Here is an 8,831-nt window from a genome sequence, read left to right on the forward strand (position 1 = left end):
TGCCAAACAAAAATATACCGTGGTTAATGCTAATGCTTCACGTGAACCCGTGCTTTGGCCGTGCAGGGCAAACAGACAGACAGACCTAATTAAGCCCTCCCCAGTAGAATATATACCGTATACCTTCCTTCCACTCCCATACCACTTCATCCAGCTACCGGGAGTAAAGGAAAGCCCTGACCAGACTACAAGTCTCTAGAATCAGAGCTTACACAGGGCTATGGAATCATCATCCAACAGCCCACATTGGTCCTGGATGTCACATGGTTTGAGTCACATGCTCCTTCATACCCGGAGGTACGGCTTTTTTATTTTGGCTCCCAGAGATGACTTTAGCAGTGAGGGTGCAAAGAAATGATAAGTAAATGTTGGGGAGAGGAAGATTAAGTCCAGGAAGACATAAAAGGCAAAGTTAAAGGAGAACTATGGGGTTAAGGCTTTTCCTCATAGTTCTCCTTAGGTTAACGGGAGGACACAAACTAGCGTCCTCCCGTCACCTTAGGCTCAGTATACCGCGAGCTACAGCTCGCGGTATACTGAGACGCCACAGTGCACCGCTGAAGCAGATCCCGACAATTATGTCTGGATCCGCCCAGCTGCGTGAGTGACAGCTGGCTCTGCCTATCAAGAGGCAGAGCCAGCTGTACCCGCCCCCTCCCCCGTCCGATCCGCCAGTCAGCCCGGGCGGATGGGAGCGGGGAGGGGGGAATCCAGCCCCTTCCCTGTCACGGCAGAGAGCTGTGACAGGATCGACAGGTGAGCGAACGCCGGTATGTGTTCGCTCACTTCTCGATCTACTGAGCCGACCTGTGACAGTCTCATTGTCACATGTCTGCCTAGAACTATGAGGTGAGTGAAAAGCACTCACCTCATAGTTCTCCTTTAATGCTGCTCAGCGTTTATTATTACATCAAATGCCTTTTTTAAATTATAATATATATAAGCCTTTTGCATTGACATACACAAGAGTACTGAGAGAGGAAGGGGCAGGACTGGGAGCCAATCGGGTGTGCAAATGTGTTGAAAAATAACAAACTGATAGAAGGAGAGGGCAGAGTGAGCAGAGGAGAGGACCTCATCAGGCTGATGCTACTCTTTCCCTGTCCAATCAGAAAGCTGGGGGTATACGGAGGACACCATTATATTCTTCAATTGCATGCAGTTGACTGGGTGGCCAAAAGTACAAATCCTTTGGTAGGTAAAACGGCTGCCATATATGTATTTTTCTATGTATTTAGCTGTTTGCCTGATGTTTAGCCTCCAGGTTAATAAATGCCCCCCTTGGAGGCACCAACAGGAGCTGTTGAATGGTAAATGATAAAAAACCTCAAGGATATTGTTTTAATGCATTAGAGACATTATATATCAAGTCCCAAGAGCCGTCTGTTCTGTGACTCTAACTAGCGATAAGATACCTTACAAAACTGAAAAGTTACATCAAATGTGTTTGTGGTTTTCAAAGAACAATGGTCATAAAGATCATCACAGCAGATAAGAAGCAATGCGCTTTCAAGCCCACATTTTTTTTTCTCCATACAAACCTTTCTAAGAAGGTTGTTAAATTTTAGGTATATGACGCTTGTAACTTCTTTTTTTTTTCTAGAAGTTCCTCTATTCCAGTTTCCAAAGATAGATACGATTTTTTAAATTGTAGAAGTAACTGTAGAACATAGAATAGAATTGTGCATTGTACAAAAAAGAGCTTTTTATCAGTGCAAGTATTTAACTGATTCTTCCCCGAGCTAAGGGTACACAGCAAGGCTGGAGGATCAACTGCAGCACCATGGGGGCTGACAAGGGAACACAACAAGGCTGAGGGAGGGGGATTAACTGCAACAGCATGGGGGATGCCAAGGGTACACAGCAAGGCTGGGGGGTCAACTGCAGCAGCATGTGGGATGCCAAGGACACACATCAAGCCTGGGGGGGCGGTCAACTGCAGAACCATGTGGGATGCCAAGGGTATACAACAAGGATGGTTGTCAACTGCAGCACCATGTGGGATACCAAGGGTTTACAGTAAGGCTGCTGGGTCAACTGCAGCAGCATGCTGGATACCAAGGGTACACAGCAAGAATGGGGGGTAAACTCCAGCACCATGTGGGATCCCAAGGGTACACAGCAAGGATGGGGAGGTACATTTCAGCACCATGTGGGATTCCAAGGATGCACAACAAGGCTGGGGGGTCAACTGCAGCACCATGTGGGAAGGCAAAGGATTCACAGCAAGGCTGGTGGGTCAACTGCAGCACCATGTTGGAAGGCAAAGGATTTACAGCAAGGCTGGGAGTTTAAGTGCAGCAACATATAGGATCCCACGGGTACACAACAAGGTTGGGGGGGGTCAACAGCAGGGCCATGTGGGCTGCCAAGGGTACACAAGGCTGGGGGGTCAACTGCAGCTTCATGTGAGAGGCCAAGGGTACACAAGGCTGGGGAGGTCAGCTGTCAGGTGCCATGGGAGCAAGGGAGAGTGTGAAGCTGCATGGTAAGACACATAGAGGTGCACATTAGGAGGGTGGAGTAAAGTCATAAGTGAATAGAAAGGTTGGAAAAAGAGCTGAATGCACCAAATAATGATTTCACCAGGGCCTTCGTATACCCTAGTGATTAGGATCAGAGCAGTAGGCAGGATCAGCAACAGGAACAGGAACATGTAACGTTCCAAAAACACCAGATTAACAGCAACATGATGGGTTTATTTTTCAGTGGTGAGCTTGCCCGGTGGACACCAACAGTACCTGGATGAAAAGGAAAAGAGATGGAGATTTTTCCCTCACTTCCTGTCTGGTGAAAATGTTGTCACTTTGAAAGCAAGTAAAGGAAATTTCTCTTAACGGAGCCCCAGGTAGCAGTGAACATTCAACAAAAGTTCTAATCTTTCTCCACTGTGTAAAAACTCACCTGGCCACCATTCACCATCATGTAAAGCCCAAGTGAGAGGTTGGTCCGGTTGAACAGGTATACCACAAAGCGACTCTATTACCAGACCATTAATTTGAACAAACATCTTTCCGTAAGATTATATTGTATTTGACATATTTGCACATGTTATTTACCTGTAAAAGCCTCCCTTGTGTAGACATCCAAAGGCCCTGAGACTGCTGCAGGGTGTCGCCATCTTGGATGTGATGTCAGCAGCCCCAGCAGACTCCCTTTGTCCTTTTGCTACATAAAAAGTTTGCTACATGAAAAGGGGGGAGAGCTCCCATCGCTTTCAAATTTCTCACACCTTACATGTGAATATTTTCTTCATTCCATTAGGCATATGGAGTGTAGTGGATGAGCAAATGGAAAGTTATTCAGTAGCATGAGGAAAGAGGTGAATTAAAGTTACCCTCAGGCCTACCTTTTTTCCATGGAAGCTCCCACTTGATCAGTAGAAACAATACTGTATTTTTTTTTCTTTACTTACCATCATTTTCTTTGTCCTTGTGCTATCATTACAAGGGCCATCAAGGTTTTAACACCATGGAAGTCAGTATCCAAAAGCACAACATTTCCCAAAAAGTCAGGGTGCCCATTGGATTATGTGGCCAGCATTGACTGGAAGTGTAAGTTATCAGCGGTGACAACGTGTGCTTGATGATGCAACCCTGTGCAGCTGTTCCTGTTCTAGTATGACAATGCTCACTAACTGACTGTTGCCTAAGGTGGCATGCCTTTGGGTCATGAGAGGGGGCGGCAGGCCCGAATCCCAGGTTGCTAAGAGCACGATGGCCTGATGTGTAAGGTCCATACACATCTCCACTCCCAGCTCTTACCAACCTGGGTCGCTCTAGATGGCATCCCACCCAGCTACCGGCAACCAGTTACATCACTGGTTGCCAGGAGCCAAACAGGACGCTTTGGCCATCGTCCTGCCCAGCTCCTGGCAACCAGTGACATCAGTGAACTGGGCGGACTGCTGACCACCAGTGACATCAATGAATTGGGTGGGACGCTGATCGGTGCACCACCAGGAAGACAGCCATAAAGCCCTTAGCGTGCAACAAACCCCCTACCCTTGGAACATGAACACCAGCTGCCTACCACCCCCCGTGACGTGACCACCAGCACCCCCCGCCTCAGGTGACAATTATGTTAGAAATTCCCCCGTGTGTTTCCCTAGGTTCTATAGTCCACCAAGAGACCAGAACAATTCTAACTGATAACAGTCAGCAAACGCAAAGAGCACAACAAGTTAGAAGCTCACAACATTTCTGGTAGGATCAACAGGTTTTTGATGCACTTATTGAACAGATCTAACAAAGTACTTTCAATGGTATATTTGACAAACCAAAAGGGAGCAAATAAGAAAAGTTCATTGTACGGTATTACATACAGAATAACTTCCTGGTTTTGTGCATCCTTCCTGTCTGTGAAGTTTTGTAAAACTTCACAAGTCTATTTCTGTTCTTCCTGGTCAGGTCTCAGTTATTTCCCTGCCTTGAATGGTGAAAAGAGAGAAAGCTAATAACAAATATTACATGAACAGACAACCGGGAAATTTAGACTTTTGACTAGATAAAGTTCTCAGCAGGTGCAGCATATCAGACTGAATAAACAAGAAATACGGTGTTCTGGTCCACTCCATATTTATTTTTTGTTTGTGTCGCTGTTGGAGATTTTACCTGGCTTCCTCCATGACAAAGCTCTGGAAAATCTATGGACCTCCAGATAGCAACCCAACAGTGATTCCAATCACTCCCTATTCAATCCAAACCTAAGAATTAAAGTTGTGGCTGGACATACACTACAAAAATCTATTCTTGGTTATAGAGCCATTGTATAAAGATTTTAGGAAGGTTGCAGTAAGGGGACTTTCATAGCAGAACATTGTATGAAGGTTTTGGTCTCTACCATGTGTCCTGCCCTACATCTTACCTTGTAGGTAATACCTACTAATATTAATTATGTCCAAATGCTACTGACTTCCTTATGAGAGGTTGCAGCATTCTGTCATGTGATAATGGTAGGCACTCTTCTGTCTGCAGTATGAGATCACCATGTCCTGCCCACTTCTGCCTCTGATGATTACAATTCCCAAGAGATTTTGAGTGACTGTAGGTGATGTCCGCACATTGTCCTTCTGAGGCCCTGCTGGAGAGAAAGCTCTATCTGACAATCTGTCAATTCTCCACCTCTTCTGCTACCTATTGATCTCCATCCTTCCCACTAGTTAATACATTTCTTGATCACCAATCATCAAGGGTGCCGGTCTGACACATTAGAAGCAAAGCCTTGTCCAAGATGGGCGCTGCTACATGGCAGCATAGTAAGCTGATCCTAGGGAAAGGATCAGCTACAGGGAGCCTACTGGCAATGATTGTCCCCCTGCTTGACTTTTTCTAAACAAAGCTTCCATGTTAGGTCCTCTTTAAACGTTTCAAAATTATTTAAGCACCCTCATCTTCTTTGATATATCTTCCAGTAGATAAGGTGTCTTTTTTTATCTGCTAGACTCATGTTTGCCGAGGTGTAGGTTTCATTAAGAGTTAACTTAGTTACAGTCACCAGAGACTTCCTGAAAATGTTTTTTAAGCATTCCACAATGAACAGATGAATTATAAGGGTTAAGTAGTAGTTGATACATCATAATAATGTCATCAGGACTGGTTTAAAACTGGAGTATTTTCTCTGGGAACATGCCAAGCAAAACACCCCTCTTCCACACCATATAATATATGTATGGTAAGGGGTCCAAGAGATAAAGAAGGACAGGATGGCAGTACATTTTATATTGTGATCTGATATAGAGTTTCTTAGCCTTTATTCAGTCATGGCACCTTTTAAAAGTGTGCCATATCTCGAGGCATTCCAGTCTAAAATGTGAATATAAAAAGTAAAAAAATGTGTGTTCCCCTAAAATCAATACCACACCCAGGAGTCTGGTATGGGTTTTAAAGGGAGACCACAGGCAAAACAATGCCAGAAGCCAACCTCAAGGTGCCACAGCACCATGGTAAAGAAACGTGGTCTGATAGACCTAGCTCTCGCTCTTCATCCTGATGAAATTACTGGTATAACATTATTGGATTATAGAAAGAGAAGTTATAAATGCCCTCAACAATCGGACCCTGAACAAGATGCATTTTATCTGTTATGGCACCCACTTTCTAGAAAGGGTATAGTCACTGTAGAATATAGTTATCCTGTTACTGTGTTTTACTTGTCAAAAGAAAAAATAATAAAACATCTTTCCAAACATACATAGTGACACAAAAGAGTTATCAAACTTGCACATAAACAGCCTAAACATCCACTGAGGCCTCAGGATAACATAAAAAGCAACACACGGATGGAATGGAGAGGGTATAAAGCAGGTTGGCCAAAAGTGAAAGAACCATTTTCTGTTCATTGTGAAAGGACCAGATTGTGTTCATTGTGAAAGAACCAGGTTGTGTTCATTGTGAAAGGACCAGGTTGTGTTCATTGTGAAAGGACCAGGTTGTGCTCATTCTGAAAGGACCAGGTTGTGTTCATTGTGAAAGAACCAGGTTGAGTTAATTGTAAATTAACCAGGTTGTGTTCATTGTGAAAGGACCAGGTTGTGTTCATTGTAAAAGAACCATGTTGTGTCCATTATGAAAGAACCAGGTTGTGTTTATTGTGAAAGAACCAAGTTGTGTTCATTGTGAAAGAACCAAGTTGTGTTCATTGTGAAAGAACCACGTTGTGCTCATAATGAAAGAACCAGGTTGTCTTCATTGTGAAAGAACCAGGTTGTGTTCATTTTGAAAGAACCAGGTTGTGTTCATTGTGAAAGAACCAGGTTGTGTTCATTGTGAAAAAAACAGGTTGTGTTCATTGTGAAAGAACCACGTTGTGGTCATTGTGAAGGAACCACATTGTGTCCATTGTGAAAGAACCACATTGTGTTCTTTGTGAAAGAACCACGTTGTGTTCATTGTGAAAGAACCACGTTGTGTTCATTGTACTCCTCATCCCATACCAAAGAACCCCGAGACACAAAAAATTCACAATCAATCCAAAGACAGATGTTGAGAGCAAAAGCACCGATTATATCATCTTGGTAGTTATTAAAGGTTCATAGAGTGTTCCATTGTCCATGCTGAGTGATGATTCATGTGTTGCATTATATGTCATTGTTTTCAGAAAGACACAAAACGAATTACACAGTATTAGAAAAAAGGGAACTCAAGTTTCTGTATTTTGAAGTCCAATAAATGAGGTGTGTCCCAGTTTATGTGGTTTCTAGATAACAAACTAGATATTTATTTTACTATTGGTGTGAAGGTAACACCTACACATCATCAAAAATAGGAAGCCCACCCTCATCCGCGGGGAGCTGATTTGTTTAGTATGATAGTGAGGGGACATTAAAAACACAAACAGGATTCCACTCCTCCTAAACCAGTCCTCTATCTAAGCTGCTGTAAAAGTGTGGATATTGATGGAGTAACCAAGTGCACTTGGTATAGATGTAGATGATATGAAGTCTCTTTTTCTTCCTCTCAGAAGGTCAGCAAGTATCTAAAACAAATACAGAGTGCACATCTAAACTTATCACTGCCTTATAAACTGACTATATTAGCCTCAAGTAAAGAATTTTAGCCTCAAGTAAAGAAGGTTCGTTCAGAAAGCTACTAGTATATGGCCAGCTTTAGTCTCATACAGTGTAAGTGCTGAGAGGATCCACACTATCTTTCCTGGAGCACACTCAGAGTTTTGTGGCGCTCATGTGTTGAATCCTCTCTATATGTTATAGATACCAAACTGCATCAAGTCACATACAGCCAAGCAAGACAGACATGCTAACCACTACACCACTGGGCTGCCCATTCCCCAGTAATGGTATCATTACTGAACAGTCAGAAAAACTTTGCACTGTTCTCTATGTTTGACTAGCACTATAGAGAAACTATATCAGATACACACTTCAAGCAAATGAGAAAATACGACAAATCAATTACCGCATTTCGTCCAGGTGCTTCTCGTTAATTACGGCTAAAATAATCTTGCGATCATTGGGGCAGGATGGGGCTGTCGTACGCAAATCGTACAACTATTCGGTCATCGGACGAAAAGTTTCGTCCGATAATCGTAAGGTGTATGGGCACCTTAACCCCCACCCCTCTGCTATTTAAAAAAAATATTGTATTTTTTTTCTGTTTGATTACTATTATTTTTATTTTTGCTCATTATTTTTTCTATTCCGGGCCCACCCCACCATTATTCTTCCCTAGGCAAGAGTGACAGACCTGCTCTCGCAGCCTTCTTGGATAGCCCCATCACATATCCCAGAAGGCTTCAGAAGTAAGGGCACAAAGTGGCCGGTTGGTGAAATGATCAGGACCTGGCTGCCTAAATCTGAAAGAGGCAGCAAGTTACCCATGACTGAGGAGCACCAAGTTGACGGCGCGGTACCAAGGCTGTGTCACCTGAACAGCAGATTGCAGTGGGACAATGTTGGATTGACTGGACAGATGAGTATATGAATTAAAGTGACACTAAACTCTGGAATTAAATATTAAAAATACATTCAATTACTCTTACTTGTAACAACGATGTATCTTATGTGTGTATCACTCGGCTGTAGATCCTCAAATCATCTCTGAATCGGTGCTGACACTGTCCTTCCTTCTGGAGGGTGGCTACTTTTGTTCCCCATGGTCCCTCTGTGTGTTGTAAAGTAGACAATGCTCCAAGCTCACTCCTGTGATGGACTACAATCTCAATACAAAGTAGAGAACTAATCATGAGATTGTAGTCCGTCATGGGAGCAAACTTGGAATGTATTTCCACTTTTGTGGTCAAAATTGAGAAAATACTTTTATATGTTTGTTATGTATTCACACAGCATATCTAACAATAATTTTATATATATA

This window comes from Nanorana parkeri, unplaced genomic scaffold (assembly GCF_000935625.1).
Source record: "Nanorana parkeri isolate BGI_ZX_2015 unplaced genomic scaffold, ASM93562v1 scaffold1554, whole genome shotgun sequence".
NCBI lineage: Eukaryota > Metazoa > Chordata > Amphibia > Anura > Dicroglossidae > Nanorana > Nanorana parkeri.